Raw genomic sequence first — 25862 nt, 5'->3', positions numbered from 1 at the left:
TCACATACTCCACTGGTATCCATGCAAAAAGAATTGCAGAAAGGGTCCCAATATACCGTATGGACTTTTGGTAAAGAACTGATGGAGACCTTGGATAAGAAGATATGATAGATTGTAATCTGTACCACTAGAGGCAATGGCCACATCTATGAAATGATAGATCCATCTATCGTATCAAAATATATTTGTGTCTACGTCTATCTATATCTATGGATCTGGAGAGATATAGATAGATATGTGTATATTAATATACATGTGCATATTCACATATGCATGTAGACATCCGTCTAGAGAAGCCATGTGAAATAGTGGCTAGAATGCTGGCCTTGGAGGCAGGAGGACCTGGGTTCAAATCTTGCCTCCGACATATAGCAGTTATGTGACCATGGTCAAGTCACTTAACTTATCAGTACCCTGAACAACTCTTCTAAGACAAACTACTGATCTGCACCAGTGAAAGCAGTTTCCACACTAGGAGTTTCCCATGGTCAAGACAATGATAATTTTCAAATTATGATAACCTGATAATCTACCAACATCTAACTGGCATGGCTTACTGTTGCAGAGTTATTAGACAGGGATCATGGTACAGAGGAGAGAATACTGGATTTGGAATCAGTGGACCTGGCCTACAGTCCCACTTCTGGCCCTACCTGTGTGACCTTGGCACATTTAACCTCTCTAGGGTTAGGTTTCCTCATCAGTAAAATGAGAGTATTGGACTAGACCTCTAGAGTCTCTTTCCAGCTCTAGATCTCAGATCTCAGGATTACGTTCTTTGGATGTTTCGAAAGGCCTCACAAAACAAGTGCTCTCCTTTACAGAGCAGACTCAGTGAGTTTACAGTGGTAATGGAGAGAGGGCCAGAGGGTTGGATGGAGCTTGTGTTCAGTGCTACCAATCAGAATCATTGAACACGATGGTCATTATCAACATGGTACCTCTACTTGCTGATCCCTTCACCCAGGATTTAGTTACAGGCATTTTTCCCCACTTGTGCTATCAGATATCTCAAGACTACTTAATATAGGGTGTCCCAAAACTCTTAGTGCAGGCTTAAGCTTTAATATTTTTAAGCTTTAAAAATAGCTTAAGGCCAAACAATTTCTAGATACTATACTTATTAAGATTGTTCTAATAGTTTAAAGCTACTAAAGCTTCAGACTGCACTAAGACTTCTGGGACACCCTGTATTTAGGCAGAAGAGATAAAAGAGGGCAGGCTCACTTGTATATGTTCTACTTGCTAGTACCCTTCACTGAAATACCTATGCAGGGACTATGACTGCTATGGCAAATTGGACTGGTAGAATCAAGCCACAGACAGTATCAGGCAGTCTAGAATTTGCACAGTTCAAGAGAGTACATGCAGAACAGTTAAGAGAACAAGTCAAAAATGGATTTGTCAAAGAGTGAGCTCAAGGGGAAACAGCTATGGTACCTTTTCTCCAAGCCCATATCATTGAAAAAAGAAAGAAAAAGAAAAAAAAACACTTTCAACAAACATACATAGTCAAGCAAACAAATTTCCACATTGGTTGTGGCCGAAAAACCCTATGTCTCATTCTGTACCTTGAGTCCATCACCTTTCTGTTAGTAAGTGGGTGACTTGCTTCATCATCAGTGCTCTGGAATCGTGATTGGTCATTGCATTGACAGAATTCTTACAGCTTTCAAAGTTCCATCATTTGACATCCCTCACTATCTTGGTTACTTTCCACCATTAACACTCTGGCTTATTGGTATCCTCAGGGATTCCAGAAATGAGCACAACATTCCAAATGTGGTGTGATCACAGCAGAATATTCAGACATCACACACATACATACATACATACATAGTATACTGTTAAACATGTACATGCTTCTCCATATAGAAATTGGAATAAGTTCCCTGAGGACAAGGCCATTTTATTTTTGCCTTTGTATCTTCAATACCCAATGCAACGCCTGGTATATAGTAGGTGTTCAATAAATGTTTGTTGATTGATTGATTAATGCTCCTTATAAGTTGCTCTGACCAAAAATATTCATCACTTTGTGGTCATGTGGTCACTTATCATTTGTGAAACAATGGGAGATCACCTAACCTCTGTTAGTCTCCCATCTGTAAAATGGAAATAATAATACCCATGGTACAAACTTCACATATTGTGGAGCTGAAATGAGATAATGTAAAGAGATGTTCAAAGTTTATTACTGATAGGATAATGGGTAGAAAGCTGGACAGCCTGGGAATCTGGAAAACCTGGGTTCAAATCCTTCTTTAATAAATACTGGCTATTCACCCCCAGACAAATCACTTAATCTCTTCTGCCTCCAGTCAAGTTTCTAAGACCACAGACTGTGTAATAGTTGCTAACCTGTAATAGTAGGGGGAATGATCTCACTAGGAGCTTTTTATATGGGTAGTGCTAAAACCACAGGTGTAGGTCCCCGTCCTTCTTGTCCTTCTCCCAAAGGTTATATACGAAAGAGACATAGCTTCATACCTTTCTGGTTTATCACTATAAATCTCTATTAATTTTTTTGAAAGGAATATATAAAGGCAGACATCATAGGTAACTGATTGCTGACAAGCTGTAAGTCTTGTTGACATGTCACTGGCAAGCTTCCAAATAGGGTATCAGTGTAATGATTTTAATCTAATACAAATAAAACTAACAACCACCAAATATTTGTCTGATGCCCGTGAATAGATTACAGTAATAAACCAGTCTGTAGTAACTGTTGTGCTACTGATATTTCACAAAACAAACCAACCCTAGGCATTATGGCCCTAATATTGTCCATTTGATAGGTCACACAGAAATATAGTATCTTGTATTTTAAACAACTATGGAAAGAAGATTCCATGATATGCCTCAGTATTTTGCAACCCTCAACTGTCTCTAGTCTAAATCCTTCCTGTTGTAATTTTGGTCCATTTGTCATTTTTAATTATCAATAAAGTTGGCTACCATGTTGCTGATAAGTAATTGTCATGGAGGCAATCATAGGTTTAGCGCTAAAAAGGGCCTTTTTAAGTCACCTAGTCCAGTGCTGTCAAATTCAAACAAAAATAAATACCTGAATATTGGCTTGGAAAGCCACAAATTAACATTATCTGTGTTGTATTGTATTTTTATTTATTCTGTTAAACATTTCCATTTCCATTTTAATCTAGTTCAGGCTTCATTCTGGAGTTTTGCTAGCCTAAAGGCTCAGACTTGAGTTTGACATCTCTGGTGTAGGCTAAAACTCTTGTTTTACAACTGAATAAACATAGGTTAAGTGACTTGCCCAAGATCATACAAGTAGTAAACAGGAAATCTGAGAACTGCACCGAACTCTTATTACTCTAAGACCATGTGTTCTTACTATCTGCACCACCCTACTTGTCCTGTTTACAGGACAAGTCCTGTTACTTGTCCTAGTACAATTTTGGTATTCATAATACTGCCATGCCTTAGTCAGGTTCAGAAAAGATAGGTTTTCATTCTTGTTTAGTTAGTCCAGGAGAGATGGAGGAATCCAGTGGGCAGGCCAAGCGATATCAAAGACAAAGCAGGGGAGTGGGGAGCCTTGTAGAGAGTAAGAAAAATTGCAGTGGCTTTCTTATACTTCCACAACTCTGCTTCACCACAGAGATAAAGAGATGAACACATAGTCACAGTTCCTTAATTCTTCCCTCTCTATCCCTGCTCACCCTCTCCTATATTCAGGAGTGTGTTGGAGTCCACTGGTTGGAGTTGGCCAAAGCCCATTGTTGAATTTTCAGTGTGAGCATTTTCACCCCAGAAATTGGCAAATGCTACAAATCGGGGCTCTCTTCTTTTGTTGATTGTCTAGAATTTTAAAAGTAATGGAGAAAATGTTAATAATGCAGATTAAACTTTTTTTTTCTGAGAGCTAGTTGTTAAATGTTTATCAGCACACCCCTACCCATATTCTTTTTGACCATTGACATCCCCTCTTATGAGAACAAATAAATATTGGGGGGTAGAAGTTACTTGAGTGACTTAGTGATAAGAGTGATTTGAGTATGAATTTCTGGTGCATAACGCAGTGTTTAGGTCTACACAGGTGGTGGGCCCCCATCCTTTGGTTTTTATTAACACTTTGTATTCAATGACTATCAAATGAATATTGAATTGCTTGCACTTGGCATTCCCTTCATTTACTAATAATCATATTGAACTAAATGATCACATCATCTTTAACCTCTACTCAGATGAACACATATGTCTTGAATTTCTTTGAGATTTAATTTTTGTGCTTGTGAAACTCTTAGGATGTGTTTCAGGGGCTCAAGAAAGTCTTTTTTAAAAGACAGATAAATTTATAATGAGATCAGCCATTGGGAAAAGTAAAGCAAAGAATTCTTTAATAAAAGACAAAACAAAACAAAACAAAACAAAACTAGCCACTTACATACCAAGCCCTATCAAAGACCCTAAGCAATATTTAAGGACAATTTTTACTCTAATTGAATTCCTACCATTTAAAAATATTTTTTTAAAATGGACTATTACACTTGACCACCTTGAATATTTCTATGGCCTTTTCTACAAAAATAACAAGTTGGTTCAGTAATATAAATGGTCAATTAAGTTTAAAAATCAGTTAAACCACTCATTCTGCTGAAATGACCTGTTAATTCCATGAAATCAGTCAGACTGATTATATGTACCAATTGTTTCGCAGGTGTTGTTTTCATTAATCCAGCTCTTCTAAACCCCATGAATTTCCTCACAGGCAGCAAAGCACATTAGATAACATGGCACTTGGGTCAACCTGTGTGATCCTGGGCAAGTCACCCAACACCCTGAGGCTCAGTTTCTTCATCTGCAAAATAGATATAATAATAGCAGCTACCATACAGGGTTGGTGTGAAGATTAAATAATTTTGTGCATGAAAGCAATATGTAAATGTCAGCTACTGTTATTGTTATTTAAAAAACACTCATGGCCCAGGAATCTACATAGTGTTTGGCTGTCTTTACCATCTGAATTCTCTAGGAAATTGCTGACATTCTGTTTTGTACTATAGAGACCTGACCTGAGAGGTTGTGGCTACAGTTATTCATATTTGCCACAGCTAGCCAGAAAAACTAAATTATGAATTGCCAGAGCTCTATCAATCATGTGATGATCGGTATTGATTTCTATCATTAATAAGTGCAGTTACAACTCTTAAGACTCCATTGAGCCATACCATAAGTCAGTTTGGCTAAGCCAACTCCCCAGCTCTATACAGTATAGATGTGAATTATTTTTACATACTCTGGATCAAAGGTTCTTAACCTGGGGTTTATGAACTTTTAAAAAATTGAGAATTATTTTAATATAATTGGTTTTCTTTGTAATCCTATGTATTTAATGGTATGCATTTAAAAATATTAAAAAGTCTTCAGTTTCACCAGACTGCCTAAAGGGTGGGGGGGGGGGTGGGGAGAAAGGGGGGGCAGAGTAGCCATGATGCGAAATAAATAAATAAATAAATAAATGAAAGTTAACCCTTGCTCTACAGAAGAGTATTAGGGACAATGACCAAGAAAAACAAACAATGGCCAAATACCATTGGCCTTGGGTTAAAGGGGCAGGGTCTTTTGCCTCAATGATTAACTTGTTCTGTTTTATAATATTAGCAAAGAAAGATCCATCCAAACCTGGGTTAACTCAAACCTAACAACACTAGTTACTTCTGTGTACCATTTGTCCTCAGATGACTCCAAGAAGGTTCTTGTCTAAGGCAGCATTAAAATACATTAAATGAGATGATACTATGTATAAAACCCTTTGCAAAACTCAAGAGCACTATATAAATATTATTAGCTTTTATTATTTGTAGGTTCAGACCTATCTTAATCATATGGGCAGAGTGTGCATGTTTGTATGCATGTGTGTGTGTGTGTGTGTGTAGTATATATTTGAGGCATGGCACAGTGCATAGAGAGTGGCTTCCTATTCAGCTAGACCTGAGTTCAGTGCCTGCCTCTGATACATATCGACTGTGTGACTCTGGCCATGTGACTAATCCCCCTGTACCCCAGGTAGCATGCTTAGACTATAAGGTGAAGAAAATGTTACTTATACAGTCAGTAGAGAGCGCTTCCTTACTGGGTAGTTCCCTACACCAAAATCACAGGTCACATGGATGGTAGTTAGATAGATAAATAAACAGATTAAATTAGATAGAGATATAGGTATATAGATATAGATACATAAATACACATATATTTATATTTGCATGTATGTATATATGACTGTAACTGACTTGGATTGTATCAAAATATCCCCTTCAACTTCCTATGTCTTACTGGTTTGTCAATTATACAAAGTCAGGCATTATTTAGTATTTAAACTTGGGCCTTCCACTGGCATCTGGCTCAAAATTCTGCATATGGTAGGTGCTAAAGACAATCGTAAGATTTAAAGCTAGAAAGGACCTTAGAGATCATCTGGTCGGACCTCCTCATTTTACAGAAGGGGAAGCTGAGGCCTAGAGACTTGCCCAAGGTCACGTAGCTAGTAAGTGGCATATGATTCAATATAAATTTCCTAACTCCAAATCCAATGCTTTATTTTATTTATTTATTTTTTTTTACATCCTACCACCCTGCCTCCAGCCATTTGTTGAATTGAATTGTCTCGATGACACAGTGGGGGCTCATAAATACCAGTCTTCCACTTACTCATTGTTAAGACAGCCCAGGAAAATTGGACGCATTAAATGTCAATCCCTGTCAAATTGTGTCATAAGCATGGAGACCTAATCATAGCTTCCCACATAAACCTAACCAAAAGAAAGTTGAAGGAAGAAACAAAGGTTGTTCATTTCTTTTTCATTTACTATCTTACTTTCCCTTAGGCTCATTCTAATTTATTTTAGGCCCTCCGCATGTGGGCGTGAGCTAGTTTTTATAACTGGTCTCTGTATTTTTCTTATTCTTTGACGGCCTTTGATTTACTGAGTGGAGAAAGTCTCCTGAGTAAACACAACATAATTTTTAAAATAACATAAGCATTACTTGAAACAAAGGTTGAATTGGATGGTAAATGTGAACTCAGGCTTTGATTACATTGGCTTTTGTTTTAGACTTTTATGCTTAACAGATATTTTCCAGACACACACAAAGAGAGGCTGTGTCTACACATAATTTAGATGATTATCCAGATAATTTCAAAATATAAAAACTTAATTTTCTCTCAGTTTGTATTTCAGAGGAATGTAACCTTCTGACAAGCAGAATCAATCATGGCTCTATGGATGTCTCCTACAGCTACATCTACAGGTTCTCTGTAAAGGGGTTCCTGTTCCCCATTTCCAACTGATTGCTAAATAGATAAACCTAGATTTCCCACTGTCACCACTAATTTAATATGTTTAAAATTGAAGGCAATAGTCCCCCACCAAAATGTAATTCTTTCTCCTGATTTTCACTATTTCTGTTAATGGCATTATATCTTCTTTTGTGACACAGGTTTGTTTGTTTTTTTTTTATGTGAGGCAGTTGGGGTTAAGTGACTTGCCCAGAGTCACACAGCTAATGAGTGTTATGTGTCTGAGGTCATATTTGAACTCAGGTCCTCCTGACTCCAGGACCAGCACTCTATCCACTGCACCACTTAGCTGACCCTGTCACGCAGGTTTGAAACTTTGGGGTTATAGTTTATTCTCTCAAGCTCACTCCTTCAACCTCCAATCACTTGCCAAGTCCTATAAATTTTACCTCTGCAAATATCTTCTGTGGTTTTTTTTTCTTTCTAGTCTAACTACTACTACACTAAGTCAAAACTCCATTACCTTTTAGCCACTGTAATGCAATAGTTTCCTAACTCTCCCCCTCCATTTTATACTACACACCAATGTAGATTAAGTCTTAAAGCTTCACTCTCTGATTAAGACATTCTCTTGCTTGAAAACCTTAAATAGTTTTCAGTTGTCTATATAATAAACTTTAGACTTCTTAAAAACTGTCCATGATCTGGCTCCAATTTTCTTTTTCAGGCTTATCTCCTACTGCTCCCTTTCACAAAACCTAAACTCTAGTCAGATTCACCAGACATTTGATCACTGTGGCATTCTCAACTCTGTCCTTTTGCTCATGGTATCCACTTCATTTGGAATGCTGTTACCATTCTAGATCCATGTATCTAATTGTCATCCAGCTTTCAAGGCCAAGATCAAGTGTCACCTCTTCAAGGAAACTTTTTTTGATTCTCTCCTCTCCTCCCAAGCTAAATGTAATCATCTTCTTTAGACCTTCCTTATCACTTTTTTTGGCAACCTATGATTTTAATTAATAATATTTCTTATATGTAACTATTCTATATTATAAACAATGTCCATTATTTATCATTGGTATACTATTGTTAATATTATAAAACAGTCAAAAATAATTATAACAAAAATTCACACTTATGCAGCACTTTAGTTTGTAAATCACTTTTCTCATAGAAACAGAATTGAAACTGTAATTATACCTTCATATTCTAATTTACGGCTTGTCTATCATTCCTCATCTATTAGGTCCTTAACTTAAACTTCCTTAAAACTTCCTTAAAAACACAACTTGACTGTTTAACTCATCTTTGTACCCCTTCATGGTTCTTAGCACAGTGCACAGAGCATATAATAGGTGCTCAATAAATGTTTATTAAATAAATGAATTTCAACGACTGCATCATTAAAAAATTTGACTTTGTACAACAATAGCTAGAACTTATAAGGACTTCCCGTAATTAAACCATCTCTTTAAAGACTGGGAACACAACATGCAGCACCTTGAAATGTTTCAACATCAAAGAGAAAATAAAACATTCTCGAGTATCTTTTAAAAAAGTAGAAGGAAGCAAAGAGGAACAAGCATTTAAATACCATTTATGTGCCAACCATTGTGGTAAGCACTTTTTTACAAATACCATCTCATTTTAGTCTCACAGCAACCCTCTGAAGTAGATACTATTAATATCCCCATTTTACAGTTGAGACACTGAGACGTACAGAGGTTTACTGACTTGCCCAGGGTCATATAGCTTGTCTGAAGCTGAATTTGAACTTAGGTCTTCCTGATTCCAGGCCCAGCACTTTGTCCACTGTGCCATCAGTTGCCTCTGTATTATACCAAAAGAAATGGCGATGTGGCAATTCTTCAGATAACTTGAGGAAATCCAGTGCATCAGGTATAAAGTTGACTGAAATTATGTGAAAAATCCCCAAATTCCTTTGTGTTCTACACATACAGCTATTGCCTAGGGCCATATGTCACTCTTCCCAAACTCAAAAGTCCATTCTGGCCCCTTTATCACAAATTAAGTCACAAATTGGCAACTTAATCTGACATCACTGGGAAAGTGACTGGCCTGACATTTTCTATAGTCAGTCATTCAGTCAACTAGCATTTATTAAGGGCCTACTGTGTGACAGGCACTGCTAAATGCTAAGGATACAAAGAAAGGCAAAAAAAAAGTCCTCATTCTCAAGGAGCTCATAGTCTAATGGAGGTGACTATGTAAACAATTATGCACAAATAAGATTTATGGGGTGGGGAGAGGGTAATCTCTGAAGGAAGGCACTAAGACTAAGTTTGGGAAAGGCTTCTTGAAACAGGTGAGACTTTACCAGAGACTTTAAGGAAACCACAGAAGCCAGGAGGCAGAGATATAAGGAGAGAGAAATCAAGTCAGGACATGGGAGTATCATCAGTAAGGTATATCAAGCAGGCCCACATCACTGAATTGCGTAATATGTAGAGGGGTGGGGTAAGATGTAAAAAAAAAAACAGGCAAGGGAGGAAGGAGTCAGGTTGTGACGTGTTTTATAAGTCAAACAGAAGATTTTATATTTGATCCTGGAGGTAAGAGGGAACCCCTGGAGTTTATTGAAAAGGGTGGGGGGTGATATGGTCAGACCTACATTTAAGGAAGATCGATTTGACAGCTAAGTAGAGCATGGATTGAAGCAGGAAAACCAGCCAGCAGGCTCTCGAAACAGTCTAGGTGTGAGGCGATAAAGGCCTCTACCAGGGTGGGGTCAATGACAAAGGAGAAAAGGTGTCATATAAGAGAGATATTAGGGAGGTAGAAATGACAGACCTCAATAGCTGTAGGAAATTAAAGCCCTTTCCCCATTTCTAGCACTCTATCCACTGAGTCACCTAGCTGCACCTAAATAATTAAAGATTTACCATTATGTTTCATATCAAACAACCATTTTCAAAGCTTTAGGGTAGTGTTTCCTAACCTACGTGAAGAGTCAGTGTGAAAAGAGAAATTAAAATTTTAAAAAACAGAGTTAGCATGAACGCTACAGAAACAACTACTACCTTTAGACTCAGAGTGCCTGGGTTAAAAGCCTGCCTCTGTCACTCCCTATGTGACCTTGAGCAAATCACTTCATGGAACCCTGAGCTTCATCAGTAAGATGAGTGGGAAGAATTCAGTCACCTCTAAGTCCTCTTTCCAGACAGTGGTGTGTGTGGGAGCCAGCTCAGACTTGTGCAAGAGAGCTAGCCAATTGTTAAATTTTCAGGGTGAGCATTTACATTTTGGTAATCAGTTTAGTTCAGTCATTTTTCACTCGTGTCTGACTTTGTGACCCCATTTGGGGTCTTCTTGGCAAAGTGAACCAGGAGTGGTTTGCCATTTTCTTCTCCAGATCATTTTACAGATAAGGCAACTGAGGCAAACAGGGTTAAGTGACTTGCCCAGGGTCACACAGTAGTAATTGTGTGAGGTTAGATTTGAACTCAGGAAGAGGGGTCTTCCTGACTTGAGGCTTGGTACTTTATCCACTGTACCACCTTGCTACCTCCAGTAATCAGTCAGTGCTACAAATCAGGGCTTCATTTATTGCTTTGTTGATGGTCTAGACTTGAAAGTAATAAAAGAAATGTTAGTAATACAGATTAAACCTAAAAGTATGCCATAGATTCATTTTTCCGGAGAGCTGGCTGTTAAACATGTACCAACACACCACTGCTTCCAGCTCTACCTCTGATCCTATATGCTAGTGTCTGGGTTTTCAAATAAATCCTTGAAATGGGCTTGCTTAATTGTCATTTGTTTTTTACCCATAATAAAAACTAACATTTCTGTAGCACTTTCAGGTTTACAAGTGATTTCCTTACAAATACCTCTTAAGGTAAGTAGTCAAGTACTCCTATTGTTTGCCTTATTTTACAGGAGAATAGATTGTAGATCAGATAAATTAAGCCCATCATTGCAGAATAGGAAGCTTCAGTGTCAGAACTGGGACTTGAACCCAAGACTCTTCCATCCCAAGTTCAGAGTAGTTTCTATCCCACCATGATGTTTGATGAAATCAAATGCAGAAAGGAAAAATGAGCATGTAAGTCTACAGGAATTTTTTCCTATAATGTTTGGGGTTGAAAGAACATTTCCCAGAGGGCTTTTATCCCATGGCATCACAAGATAAGAACTCTGATACATGAAGAGATCTTATAAGGTCAGAAGTCTAAAAAGCATGGGGCCCATGCATAAAAGATAGTAGGTGGCACCAGCTGACCCAAGAGGCAAAGCATGGATAAGAGTAGGGAGAAAAAAGATGACTCCTTGCAATAGTGCAACCATAGTATCCACAAGGGGCAGCTAGGTGATGCAGTGAATAGAACACCGGGCCTAGAGTCTGAAAGACTCACCTTTGCAAGTTTAAATCCCGCCTGAGGTACTTACTAGCTATATGACCCTAGGCAAGTCTCTTAACCCTATTTGCCTCAGTTTCCTCATCTATAAAATGAGCTGAAGAAGGAAATGGCAAACCGCTCAGTATCTTTGCCAAAAAAACCCCAAATAAGGTCACAAAGAGACGGACACGACTGAAAAAATGACTGAACAACAACAACGATAAACATCAACAAATCCCAGTGTTACATCTGGACCATGATGATCCCAGAACCTAGGCAAGAGCTTTCAGGTATTTTCCAGCCTAGCCCAAAGGAGGCCTGAGAGATAGTACTATATTCTAAGTATCTCCCATTGGAACTGTGAGTTCTAAAGTGACTGTCTTTTTTTTTTTTTAACTTTTTAGGCAGTTGGGGTTAAGTGACTTGCCCAGGGTCACACAGGTAGCAAGTGTCAAGTGTTTGGTCTGAGGCTGGATTTGAACTCAGGTCATCCTGACTTCAGGGTTGGTGCTCTATCCACTGCGCCACCTAGCTGCCCCTGTGACTGTGTCTTTCATCTATGCTTGGGAGTCAGAGGCTGAAAGGAGAATTAAAATGTAACCTGTATATGTAGGTGTTTGCATCCCTTTGTGTATGGATATAGAGAATGTTCTGCCGCTTAATTTCCTTTGCTATTTATGCTATTTCACAACTTAATTAAATATTTTTGCTCTTAGATTTACCCGTCTCAGGTATGCCTAGCAATGAAGTAATTTACCAACTAGAAATTGAAAAGCTATTGCCCCCAGACAGCCCCAGTGAATCTGGGAGTAGCTAAACAGTGTGTTTACAGGTAAGTGGAATATAGTAAATGATCCACATTTCCTTAACCTCCCTGAGGGTAATGAACAAAACCTCATGCTAATCTACCTTTGTTCTAGGGGGTCAGATAGGCTGATTGATGGGATGTTAGATAGGTTTGCTTCTCCTAACTTTGTCATACAATGACCTATATCAGCTGTAGTCAATATGTACTTGGGTTTATGCTTTGCTAATGCTTTTTTTTTTTTTCATATGTTTGTCCCATCTAGCCCCTAACTTTAAATTTCTCAAGGACAGGCTCAAGTCTAACTCATGGGGCCAGTAACAATGCAGTTTAGCACTCTTAGACAGGGTTGACAAGCTATACCTTTAAACTAGAACAGTAGCAATAACCTGCAGAAGTACAGAATCATTGTGGTGATAGGGTTTTTTTTTTTAATGATTTTCATTACTTCCCTTCTGTTAACTTTTTTTAAACATAGCATTTTTTTTAAGCCTGTTTATGAATATGTCTGTACTCATTTCCATGAGTGACTATGCACACAAACCATTCCGGAAGCAACAAGATATAGAACAAAAGGTTGAATTCACTTAACTGTTCTGTGGGTTCATTTTTTTCATCACCTGCTTCCCCTCAAAACTGATACATGTTTGTATAGACAGAATGTGTATCCTATTATAATGTTCCTCTACCTTGTCGTCTTTTGACAGAATGATCATTTCTAGAGTGTATTAAAACAATCCAGTATCTCCCTTCCCAGGCTATAGGACGACCTTTTTGTGGTTTTCCTTTTCCTTCCAGGAATTTCACAAAGAAGTCACTTCATGTTTACATAGGCACGTGTGTCCACTTTGCATGTGAGAGACTCCTGTGTTCAGATCATCTTGTCAGCCTTTCCTTTGACTTTCCTGGTTGTTGTTGGCTTAATACAGATCCTTAATGTTATTTAAACATAGGAAGCTTTTAAAATTTATTTACTGGTAGATTAATATGATTTAAAAAAAAGACCAAACACCACCCACAGCCTCTTGAGATAAAAGGTTTCATTCAGCAGGATTGACACATATCTGAGTTTCTCAGGAGTTTCTTCCAGTGAGGGTAAAGTCGTTGAACTGCTTCCTTTTTTCAAATTACAGCAGTAACTTTAGGCTCACATTTACAATGGCAATCTAGTCTGGTGTCTAATAAAGTACATTTAATAAAATGGAAGCTATGGAGAAACAGAAAAGAGTCCTCCCCACTAGGCCCCTACCCCATCAGTTTCTTATGAGTAAGAAACAGATGTATTGTACCCCCCCCAAAGGTATCATCCAAAAAGACCCATACCCTCACAAAGCCACCATTTAGTGCTAAGCACAGAACTCAAAAGACTTTTCAGTGGTGCATCCCAGAAGATCAATGACTGACAACTTTTCCTCCATCAGTCCCTTAATTTAATTTTGCCCCGTTCTTGTTAACCCTTTGTTCTTGAATGGCATTTTCAGTTTCTCATTGTCTAGTTCACTTTGCCAGAAGAAACACCAACTTATCTAATGTTCTTTCTCTATTCCAAATTTGCACTGTCAGCATTTCAGCTGATTTAGCCATTATTGATTACTGTATTTGTGTAGGGAAGAGTTTCCCCTTGTGAATTGCATTGAATAAGTTTTACTCAAATATTACAGCACATTAATAGCTCTGGTGAGAATAGTAATATCATTTATCACATGTCAATATACTTGCTTGAATATAAACTAGCAGCTACTAACCACAACTGTTTCAGATGCAAGAATGTTTAAGAGAAGATATAGACCCCTTATTTGTTGTCTAATTCTTCCAGTTACTTTCTTTTAAGCTACTGGGCTCCAAAGTCCTGGGGAAGGGTATCCTGGGGAGCCAACATGATCCCAACTGTTGTGGAATTGGCCAATTGGAGGGTATCTCTCAGGAATAGCCAGTAGTGAGACTCATCTTGAACACAACTACACCTATTCACATCCTCCATTCCTAACTTGCATCTTCCTTTTTTGAGCCAGGCATAGGCCCTTCAGGACAATGACAACCTAACCAATACCTTTGCATTTATAGCAACAGTGATCCCCAGTTCCCTTGGTAACTGGAGCAATGCTCCATTAGAGATCAAGTTCTATGCTTTGGCGCAATGACTGGGTTAGTAAGAGCCCATACCACCTCTCTTTACATTTTGGGTGGCATATGGTACATTTTATAGATGAGCAGGTATAGATAGCTTATGATTGCATCTCATATCTCATGATAAATTTCTCTCCTATGAGGGGGCATCATCATTTATTTGCAACCTTAATGTCAGTAACTCCTCACTCTCACTCACTTCTCTTATTCAATAAATTGTCAAATCTTGTAATTTCTGTAACCACAATTTCTCTCCCATCTGTCCCCATGCTTTTTTTTTTTTATTTACACAGCCTAGGCTTTGTAAACTTTCAAAACTTTTAGCCTAGACCATGGGTGGGGAACCTTCGGGCTTGAGGCCACATGTGGCCTCTAGGTCTTCAAGTGCAGCCCTTGACTGAATCCAAACTTCACAGAAACAATCCCCTTCATAAAAGGATTTGTTCTGTAAAACTTGGACTCAACCAAAAGGCTGCACCTAAGGATCTAGAAGGCCACAGGTTCCCCACCCCTGGGGACTACTGCAATAACCTCCCTACCAAAAGGGCTCTCTTCCCCTTTTCCAATCCATTTCCCACATAGCTGCCAAAGCAATTTCCTGAAATTGTAGATCTAAGTCACTCCCCAACTAATACACTCCAGCAGCTCTCTAGTGACTCTAGTAGGGTCCGATACTATTTCATCTATCTCATCCTTTTTTAATTCCTATTTTTATGAAAGTTTGTAATATACATAATTATAATACAGAAGAACATGTACATATTTAGGGATAAGGACTGGGCCTGTGATTTCATTGAGAAGTTTATAGGGAATTCCCATGTCAGGAAACTCCTGCCACCAATGCAGGTCACCACCTTCTCTGCAAATTAGAGACTTGGAGAATTGCCATGGTCACAGAGAGATTAATAGACTTGCCCAGGGCCACACAGCCACTAGGTATTAGAGGCAGGTCTTTCTGGGTTCAAGGCCAGCTCTCTTTCCACTATGTTTTGATGCTTAACTTAAACTATAAAAAGTAAATGCTGTATATACATTTTAAGGTATATTATAGCAGTAGTTGTGCAGGTACCACTGAGAAAATTGTCCCTCCAAATATTCAACAGATTTGGATCCAACAGATTCAAATGATCCCCGGATCACTTGATAACTGGAGCAATGCTCCGTTAGAGGCCAAGTTCTGTGCTTTGGGGCAATGACTGGGTTAGTAAAAGCCCATACCACCTCCCTTTACATTTTGGGTGGCATATGGTACAACTTAAAATTTTTTTACTGAAGGGGTGAACAATCAAAAAAGTTTGGAGTCCTCAGCTCTAGGCAATGAAACACTTTCTCCTGGAGATGTATATTAGTATGATACAAATGCAACATTGATTCCAAAAATGGGGAAGGGGAATACAATACGTATTTTAAGTCAGAAAAGTCTTTTCCTTGCATAAGAAAACAGTAAGCATTTTCTTAATATCCCTGAGCCTAACAAGTGAAATCTGAAGCTAATCTATCTCTGTTTTAAGTAGTCATTGGGGGGGGGGGGGTGAAGGTGGGGGAGAGACCACCAAACACCCAACAAAAACCTATGGGGAAATCAAATCAAAATATCTACCCCTTGTCTGGTGAATGTGAATGGATAGACATATTCACGTATTTCAGTAAACATAATTATTTAAGTGAGTGTGACACAATCCTATTGAAAGTTCTGAGAATAAATCAAGTTGTTAGGAAAGTTTGAATATTCCATTTCCATGGTGCTATGCTCATTGCCTTTGCTATGACTTTAAAATAGTCTATATAAAAATTCTGCTTTAAAAGTTTTCTGTTTGCTTTTCATGATGTCTCATCAAAGTGAAAGCTACCATGGAGGGAACAAATCTACTTAAATGTCAGTCTGACCCGTTTACACAGATTAAGGGGAAGGAAATGATTATACAAATATTTAGATAATGTAGGTTAAAAATCTTATACTCCTCTTAAATATCTGTCTACTTTAGATCAAAACATAGGTAGGTTTAGCCTGAATTCTCAGAAGAACTATAGTGGCTCAATTGTAAGCTTCAATGTTAATGTATTTGTTTTGTTTGGTTTTTTTAGTAGTAATAACTACCACTTATGTAGTGCTTTTCATCCTCACAACAATCTTGGGAGGTAGGTGCTACTATTATCCCCATTTTACAGATGAGGAAACTGAGGCAGGCAGAGTTTAATGACTTGGTCAAGCCCCCGCAATTAGTAAATGTCTGAGGCTGGATTTGAACTCCGGTCTTCCAGACTCTTAAGTCCAAGCTCTATCCACTGCCCACCTAGCTACTCGATGAATCTTTTGGAGAAAAACACAAACTGAAGACAATCTTTTGTAGATAAACAACAAACAACTTAATTCAGAATAGGAGACACTAACGAGGCTACTCAACACATCTAAGTACACATCGCCACATTCTAAAATGAACAATCTGAAAAACTGAGCTCTGATGAGAAATAAACGTATTAAAGTTAAAATTGTCTGAGGATGCCATCTTTTTAGTTAAAAAAGAAAATAAAGTTAAAGGGAAGATATATACAGGTTGACCAGAGGAAGAAGAAATCAGTTTTATTCCAGAAAACCTTGTTTTCTTCAACTTTCTTTCTTTCTTCTCATTTTCATTGTTCTGCTCTAAACACTTAATGGCCAAGTAAAATCCCAGAAGGAGAATTTCCTCAGTTTCTCAGTGCCCATGTTTTTCTCAGGGAGATGTTTCATGTTCTTTCCAGAACTCTAAGAACTAATCCCTACTTGGATGCTATGAACCTGCCTCTGTTGGTATGAATTATTTCTTGACTACTTACACACTGCTGAGGGTTATAGCAAGACTTGTATTCATGTAGTTTGAAAAATAGGTCCTCGAATGCTACCTGGAGATTTGGGGATTGATGAAAGACTAAAATTAATCATTTTAAAAGTGGCCAGAGAATTTTTTGTATTTTATACCTATAGAGCAAGAGCTCTTAATCTTTGATCTGTGAACTTGATTTTTCCAAATATTTTGATAATTCTTTTTCAATAGAATTGTATTCCTTTGTAATTCAATATATCTTATTTAATACATTTAAAAACATCATTCTGAACAGGGAATCTATAGGTTCCACTGGATGGCCAAAGGGATCCATGACCCAAAACATGTTAAAAACCTGTGCTTTAGAGAGTAAGATTGTGGCCCAAATTGGATTTCAGAGGAATTACTAAAGGTTTAGATAATCTTGTTATGTATATGCTCTTGATTCCTTCCTGGAGAAGAAAACACCAAAAGATTTCATCATTACAGGAAAATAAATAACTAATGGGAAGGGAGGATCCTTTTTCTACTGATAAACACCAAAGAGTTGCCTAGTTAATGTTTACACTGGCAGGTGGTTATCAGGATTAGAGAGGTAGCAGTAGCCAGGGGAAGTTTGGGATATACTATTCCTTAATCTTGGCCATTCTTGTGTTCATTCTATACTGTAGTTTCTGCATTTTAGCAATGAATTACCCTAAATTCAGTACTCCTAACTAGTTTGCCAAGCAGTTAGAAAATCCACTCAGATTTTACTGCTGATTGTTTTAATATAGGGACAATTTCTACTAATAATTAATTTAAAAAAATTTTTAAGAAGTATCGAGAAGTACAGGTAAGATAGGGCAGCTGTCTATCCAGTGAGCCTCGGATAATTTCTTTTCTTTGCCTGGTTTATTCATCTTCAAATCTGCTTTTGAAAATCTCAACCCTGACATTTTTTTTTTTTGCTCCATTGACAGATACCACTTTTCAGCTCTTTACTATTTCTGGGACCATGATATTTCTCCCTCTGGCTTCTAGTTTCTTGCTTTTTAAAGTTGGGAAACAGGAATTTCTACAACACTAAAAGAACTATTCTTTTTATACCTATCATTTTCTCCTGTCCCTTCTGCCTTTGTTGTTCCTTTCTCTCCTCCCCTTCCCCTTCATGTCATTTGCAAATTTTGACTGTGGAAAATCTCATCACAAATAAATCTGGTCAAAAGCACTAGGCATTTCTGTCTATTGTCTAAGATGGGTTCCATTGCTCAGCTACTTTCCTAGACATAAAGCAAGAGAAAAGTTGTGACATCATTAGAGAAAAGCGATGGGAAGATAATAGAAGGACAGAGAAGAGCCTCCAACAGGTTAGAAACTACTCCAAATGATGTCTGTACTTTTTTTCTTTCAATTCCTTTTCTATATATTTTTTGTGTTCTCTTTTTCGCCTTCTCTTTTTTGCCTTCTATCAGTGTCAGGCACCCAGGGGAAGCTGAATCTTTACTTGGCTTGTGTCAAAACCAGGATAAGAGATCTCCCTCTAAGATTGCACTAAAACCAGTAAGGAGAGTTCATAGTCTCTCTTGGCCGAAAGGAACTTTCCCACTCCTGAGATCTCCATTCCTAGAAAGAGTTAGAAATAAGCCCTTCTTATTCAAATGGCTAAGAAAAAATTTAAAATATATCAGAATAGCACTATTACTTCTTGCCCTCTCCTTTTACTTGACCCTTTGCTGTGATCACTATAAGCTGAACCTTTTAGAAAAAACAGCAAAGTCAAGCATTAAGTACCCTGGTATAGACAATGTGTCTAGGAGCTTTTACACTACCCCCCCCCCCATAGACAACATGATATTCCAGCAATCTGGGGGTATTTCCTATGTGCTATGTGTGGCATAAAAACAAGAAGAGGAAAGAGAGAGAGAGAAAGACAGAAAGCCAGACACACAGAAAGAGAGAAAGAGGAGAGGACAGGAGGAGGGGAGAGTATATAGCCTTGATATTATAAAAAGAGAAACCTGTACTTCAAGTTAGCAAGACAGTTTTCATGTGTTGTTATTGCTATCCTTTTTGTTTTTCCTTTTTCTCTCCTTTTCCTCCCTCTTCTAATTTTCAAAGAAAAAAAGTTCACTGGAAAAGAGACAAGGGGCAGCAACAGCAAGAAAAATCTCAAAGTTGTGCTTCAGTGTCTGGGCAAACGAGTTTCTCTCTAGCTTCCTCCTCTCTCAGAAATCTAGGGAAGTGGGTGATACAGTGGGAACTGCAAGAGGGAATCTGTGAGAGACATACTCTGCCCTTCTCCAGACCTCTCACACTTCTGGAAAGCTGAGTGACTTTTTCTCTAGCCCACATTTCCCACATTAGGTAGCGCAGCCCTGATAGCTGAGGAAAATGAAACAGTTTACTCAGCTCTTCGGTTTGAGGACACACCTGCCCTCAGCCCTTGAGCCCCAGAATGAAGTCGAATTTCTGAAAGTTGTGTTTCATGGCTTGCTGCCAGTGAAGGACCCTATATATCCTTGTACCGGTCCTAGCCAGGCAAGACCCTGTCCTGAAAGGGTCCAATCAGTCAATCAATGTAGCTCTTCTTAGGGTCACCCACTGTGCTGAGCCCTGGGGATAAAGGAAAGGCAAAGACAGCCCTCGCCCTCGAGAAGTGCAAATCTAACATTGAGCGTAAGTTCATCGAAGGGCATCGACATATGTGCTTAGGAAGGGGTAACAAGGTTATACCCTACCTTCTACCTGAGATGGTGGATTAATTGAGCCAGTCATTTGTGGCGGCAACGCCCTCAATCGCTTTTATAACTGCCTCAGGCACAGTCATTCGAGTTTTTCAGGGTCTTAATTCATCACGCTCTTGGGGCGATAAGGTGGCCAACTCAGTGCGGAGGAGCAGGCTAGGAATGATGCTGGCCTTTCCCCTCCAAAGGCTAGAGAGGACATTTACTGTAAGTTTCTGTCCCCCTCGAGAACTTGGTAGTGGGTGGTGGGAAAAGGCTAAAAACCCGAAGTTGGGGTGGGGAAGCGGATCCTACGAGAAGAGTGCCTTTGAGAGAAAGTAAAGGCGAAAGAAGCAAGGGTAGTCTTGGAGGAGCACCAAGACCGCCTGTCCCCTTTTGTACCCCCCATCAATACTTTAGCGTTTTTCTCCGGGTACTGGCGTGAACAGATCGCGAAATCTCTCTCTTTCTCTCTGCCTGTCTGCCTGCCTGTCTGTCTGTCTCTCTCTCTCTCTCTGTCTCTCACACACACACACACACCAGATCCTGGCCTCTTGGCCCCTTTACCCTCAAAACATTTTCTCACGTGGGAAATTTCAGTTTGTTCGAACACAGGGCACATGTCCTCCCCTGCTCCCCGCACTTTTGTGCACAGAAAGGACCATACACCCAAGGGCCTCCACTTGCTTCATCTTCCCCACTGTTCTTTCCAAGCACCAGAAACACAGGTATCTGTAACACCTTATCTTGCCCTTAACCCGCCCCGCCCCCCTCCTATGTCAAGAGCTAGGGCAGACTACGGGCAAATCACCACTACACAAGTGCAAAGGCTTGTTTTGACCCCTGGTTTCCTAAACACACGTTATCTTTATCTCTGGGGTGACTGGTGTAAGGAAGGCACGCGTCACAAGTAAGTCCCCGCAATCTTTTCCTCAATCCTCCCTCACCCTAAATGCAGGGACTCGATTTGTTTGGTCCTATGTGTAGTTAGGAGAAAGACACCTTAAACTCTCTTTCTACTTATCTGGCTGGGGATTGCAATGTAAGTCACCGTCTGTTCTCTCTCCACCTCATAGTTCTCTTCTCTCCCCTCCCCATTTCCCTGACTGATTGTCTCGCGCTCTACTGTGATTTGGACAGATCAATACTCGCATTGCTGAGGGATTGACCTGCATATCCGTGCTACAACGCCACTTCCTCTTTGCTACCTCCAAGTCACCTCCGAGACTTTGGGGCAAGGAGTTTAACCGCACACGTAACCCTCACACTCACCTCCCATGTCAACTCCGGTGTATTTGGGGGGCGAGGGGATCCCAACCCTTCCCACCATCTAGCTGGCCTCCACTCCCAGTCCTCCCTTGCCTAGTTTCTTTTTTTCTCCATTACATTAATTCATGCTTTTTCTCCCCCTTTAAAAGAAAGTGAGGGTTGCTTTTATTTTTTTTCCTTAGACGCAAATCGAACAGAGTTGAGATCGGAGTGGGACGGGGAGAGAAAGATCAGGGGATGCGAACCGACAGCGATAAGGAGTGAATACAGAGAGAATGAAAAAAGAATAGTGAAGCAAGGTGAAAAGGGCAGAGGAGGAGATGGAGAGGCAGGGAAGTGAGTCAGGACACAGACAAGGACAAGGACGAGTGCGCATTCACTTGCGGCTGCTCGCAGCCTGCAGGTGCGGAGTGTGTCTGCGGCGCGGACTCACATGGTTGGCCTGCCTGCTGGATCCGCTGTCTCAACAACTAGCGAATGTATGTCTGGCTTCGGGATCTTGCCGCTTCCTTCCCCCCTGTAGATAGTAGCATCTAAGGCAGAAACAAAACAAAACAACTCACCAAACAAAACAGAGTCACACACACATACACACACACACACACATTTAGGCGCTACGGTGAACGCTTTCACTTCTCGCTGGAAAACCGACAAGCCAGAGCGCCGAGATTACTCTCGCCTAGTGTGTGTAGCCTATAAATAGAGAACTTTTTGATGGAATCAGCTAACAAATGAGAGGAGAAGGCGTAATTTTGCGCAGGAGCCCCTCTTTCCCAGGGAAGACCAGACTCCCCCTCATGGATCTGCCAGAGTGAAAGTTAGGGGTGGGTGAGGATTAAAAGTGTGTGTGGGGGGTGGAATTTGATTTTATTGCAATTCACAGGAGTTGTGTTTGTTTTCCTTTCGAGGTTGGAGGAAGGGAGGGAAGAGTCCTTCACCCTTGTCTCTCCAGACTTCTCCCCACTATCCTTCTTGGTCCTCTTTCCAAGCCTCCTAGCCAGCAAGTTGAGGGGACAAGTCATCGGGGAAGAAAAAATCGCCAAGGAAAGCTGAATCTAGTTAGCTCCTGGGGTTAATAGGGGGAGGGCGAAGCGGATTGGGAGAAGCAGATTGAGAGAAGGGGGAGTCTGTTACTATCTGAATATCTGGGGGATGGTAGTGGGAGAGCTGGGGGCCTACTTTCATCTCCAATGCCGGGGAGGATAAGGTGATCAGGTCGAGTGTGCACTGAGGATACACTGCCAGGATGCGTTTCTCTTTCTCAGTGTTCTGAAAGGGGAACTTGAAGAAGAGTACCGTGGATAACTGTTTTGAGAAGGGAAGGAAAGGGTGAGATAGGAAGGGAGAGCGTGAATACAAGATGAAAGGTGGGTTCCCTGATTTGCAGGTTTCTTTTTCACATAACCAACGATGACTTCCTCGTCTTTGACACAGATCCCATCTTTAATTACAGGCTTGAGATAGCAAAGATGCATTTCTATGCCTTGGGTTACTCCCGGGGCTGGTTTAGCCTATTCAGTAAGTAATCCTCTCAGCCCCTTCAGGACAGAGTGCGACTCCTCTACAGGAGCAAGTTTCCTAGAAGCACTGTGAGGGCCTAGTGCAACGCGAACCTTTTCTCTTTTGACTCAGTGATTCCAACTTGATTTTGACCTCTGTCCCCCTCGCTCTTTTCGCTCCTGCTATTTCCAGACTCGCGGAGCGCCTGCTGTCCGGATTGTTTCTTTTTTAGTTTTCGTTCAGGGCGCTCCTTTCTTGGAAGGGAAGCTTCTAAAGACCAGGACCTGGGATGTATTAGGCTATTTCTCCTAATTGCTCCCTGCCCCTTTGAAAAACCACCAGACTAGGATTAGACTGTGCTCAGGAATAAAGGTACATTTCTTGAATCTTTGACTTTTTGTCCTCCACAGGTCATGTCCCCCAAAGGGTTGGGGAAGGCAGCAAAACGTTTCTATTACAGAGGGATGATAAACATTTTAGGTGAGGGTAAAAAGAAGGGAGAAGAGCAAATGACACTCTGATACCCTCTTGTTCCTGAAGGCCCAATTTCCAGATGAGGACTGGGAATAACTAACCTGTCCTCTCAGACCCAGCGATTCCGCTGCTGGAAGGGGCAGGGAGTGAAGAGAGGAAAGAAAGCAGTTTTCCCTTTCCTCTACCCCTTTCCTTGAGCATCAGTGACCCAGCTACCTTCCTTTTACAAAGAAATGGGAAAGTTTCTTTCCTTTCTTGCCTTTTCTCTCCTCCTTTCCTTACCCTTTCCTCTAGGCAGGAGTTTCTATCCCAAGAGAAATCCAGAAGGGAAAGACTAGAGTGTTACAGGTACTGGTTGGGGAGGTGGGGGTCTTGATGAGACTGGCTCCATTGTAAGCCCTCTCCCACCAGTAGCTCCAATCCTAAAGCCAAAGCAATCCATGTTTAGGCCCACCGAGCCTGGATCAGTTTAGGAAGGAATGGAAAGCAGGGGAAAAGATAGAGAAATCATAGAATCTACATTCCTTCTCTTTACCTTCCCTCCGCACTCTTTCCCCAGCCCCTTCTCCATCTTACTCAGTCTCTGTTCGCGACTTAGGAGTATATGTCTTTATTGGAAAACCAAACCAGCCCTAAGCCAGCTACAGATAAGCCTCTGTTTCTGCCTTGCAACCTCACTGTTGCAAGACGTCCTGGCATTTTTATGTTGGCCTTTCCCTCAAAATGACAACCCTCTGTCTCTCAAGATATGAAATATAGTGAGTTTGTGGAGGCTAGTTAGTTCTCTGTAAGCTCGGCTGCTAAAGGTTGGATCACAGCTTGGGGAGTTGGGAGGTTCGCCCCCTCCCACTTGCCCCTCGGTCCCAGGCCACGTACCTGTCACGGCAGTCCAGCTGGGAACAATTGACCTATCTTGGGAAACAGAGACCTGGTTCGCTTTCCTTCTTCCAGTCTCTGACCCCACCCTCACTCCTCCCTTCCTCTCCCCAAGAAAACCAGGCCAGAGGTGGGGCGGTGTCTTACTGGCCATTGGCCTTTCCAGAGTGTTTGGAGCCCCTGGAACTCATTCCCCTTTCCCCTTTAGTCCAGTCTGTAGGGACTAGATGGTCAGACCAGCTCCCATGGTCATAATGAGCTGTCCTCATTGCTCGTCACGTTTCTTGCCACCACCCCCACTCAGAATTTTCAGGAAAATGTTTCAAAGCTTTGGAAATATTAAGACAAAAAGGGGCAGGAAACTCTTTGTATAGGGATAGGGCAATGTTTTTTTATTTTGGGGGGAGAGGATTCCCTAGATGTGCTTCCAGGAGTCTTAAGGACTTATTTGGGGGAGCAGCTACTTCAGAAAAAGACAGAGGATACCCTTCCCCATTTCACTTTTTTCAAATGCAGCTCACTTCTTTTGTTTTCTGCCTAAGGGAAAGCAGCCGGGTGTGATGGATCTTTTTAGATCCCATCAGCTGCAGAAAAATCCTGGTGATAATGATTATCTCTCGCTCTCTCTATCTCCCAATCTCCCTAATTCATCTCGCTCTTGCTCCAGACCCCCGGGAAGACTGAGTAGGGTCTGGGGTTGTTTCTCACTGAGTGATCCCACTGGGACTTCGCTCTTGCTACCTTGAGAGGGAGGGCGAAGGAAAAAGGAAAGACACGATTCCATCCCTTTCTTTCCTCTCTCCTCTGGACTGGGGAGGGAGGACGCAGAGCGTTTCTTCTCTGCAAAGCCCTGTGCTCCTCTCAAGTGATTTTAGTCTGGCGCTTCGGTCTATCCATATACATTTCCAATCTCATGGCTCATAAACTATTAGCAAAATGGTTTCATTATTCACCTTCTGTATCCTACAAAAGAGAGAAAGAGGGAGAGACAGGAAGGAAGGGGGGGGTGATGGTGGCAGAGACCATGGATGACAATGATTCTGTTGGTGTTTAAATCATAGCTCAGACTTCTTTCTCAAGCTGACATTCAAGAAATCTGGTCGGTTTCCAAATATTCTGTAGTCTGTCCCTGAGTGTCCCTGTCTACCAGGCATCGCTCTGTTGTCGCTGTCTCTGTTTCTGTGTCTGTCTCTGTCTCTGACTGTCTCTGTCTCTCTGTGTCTCTCCCCCACATTTCTCTCTTTCCCTCTCCCTCTCCCCCCACCCCCAGGCCAAAGACCTGGATGAATCAACAAAATGAGCCAACTTCATGACTTCTTTCATTATGTTTTGTCAACTAGCCGTTTTAGTATAGGAAAATAAAGATAAGTAGGGGTTGGTGTTTTCCCTTCCTTTTGGGGTGGTAGTGGTGGGATCCCTAAACCTACTCCCCAAAATTAACTCCAGTTGATGGCTTTGAAGTTGATTGGGTTGTGAGATTAGAGGAAAGTGGCCTGTTCAGTGCAAGAAGCAGTTGCCTAGCTTTGTTTTGTGGGAAGGGACCTGCAAGGGAACTGGGACAGGTTGGAAAAGGAGTGAGGGAGGGCTTGAGGCAAATGAGTGTAGTTAACTGTTTTGGGGGGGGGAAGGGGAGAGAGAGAGAGAGAGAGAGAGAGAGAGAGAGAGAGAGAGAGA

The 25862-nt window shown here is 40.7% G+C and overlaps 1 protein-coding gene across 1 annotated transcript in view; it reads right to left on the bottom strand.

Annotated features, from left to right (window-relative positions):
• ESRRG (estrogen related receptor gamma) overlaps positions 1-24256 on the bottom strand; it is a 658508-nt gene extending 634252 nt beyond the window's left edge. The window contains exons 1-2 of the mRNA XM_027871328.1: positions 24189-24256; positions 21772-21871 (exon numbers count right to left, since the gene is read on the bottom strand). The gene's annotated coding sequence lies outside the window, so the exon portion shown is untranslated. The remainder of the gene's footprint in view (positions 1-21771; positions 21872-24188) is intronic.
• Between the last annotated feature and the right edge of the window lie 1606 nt (positions 24257-25862).

Source organism: Vombatus ursinus, unplaced genomic scaffold, assembly GCF_900497805.2.
Source record: "Vombatus ursinus unplaced genomic scaffold, bare-nosed wombat genome assembly UNPS02014798.1, whole genome shotgun sequence".
Taxonomy (NCBI): Eukaryota; Metazoa; Chordata; class Mammalia; order Diprotodontia; family Vombatidae; genus Vombatus; species Vombatus ursinus.
Note: the sequence above shows the minus strand (reverse complement) of the source record. Positions and strands in the feature narration are given on the sequence as shown.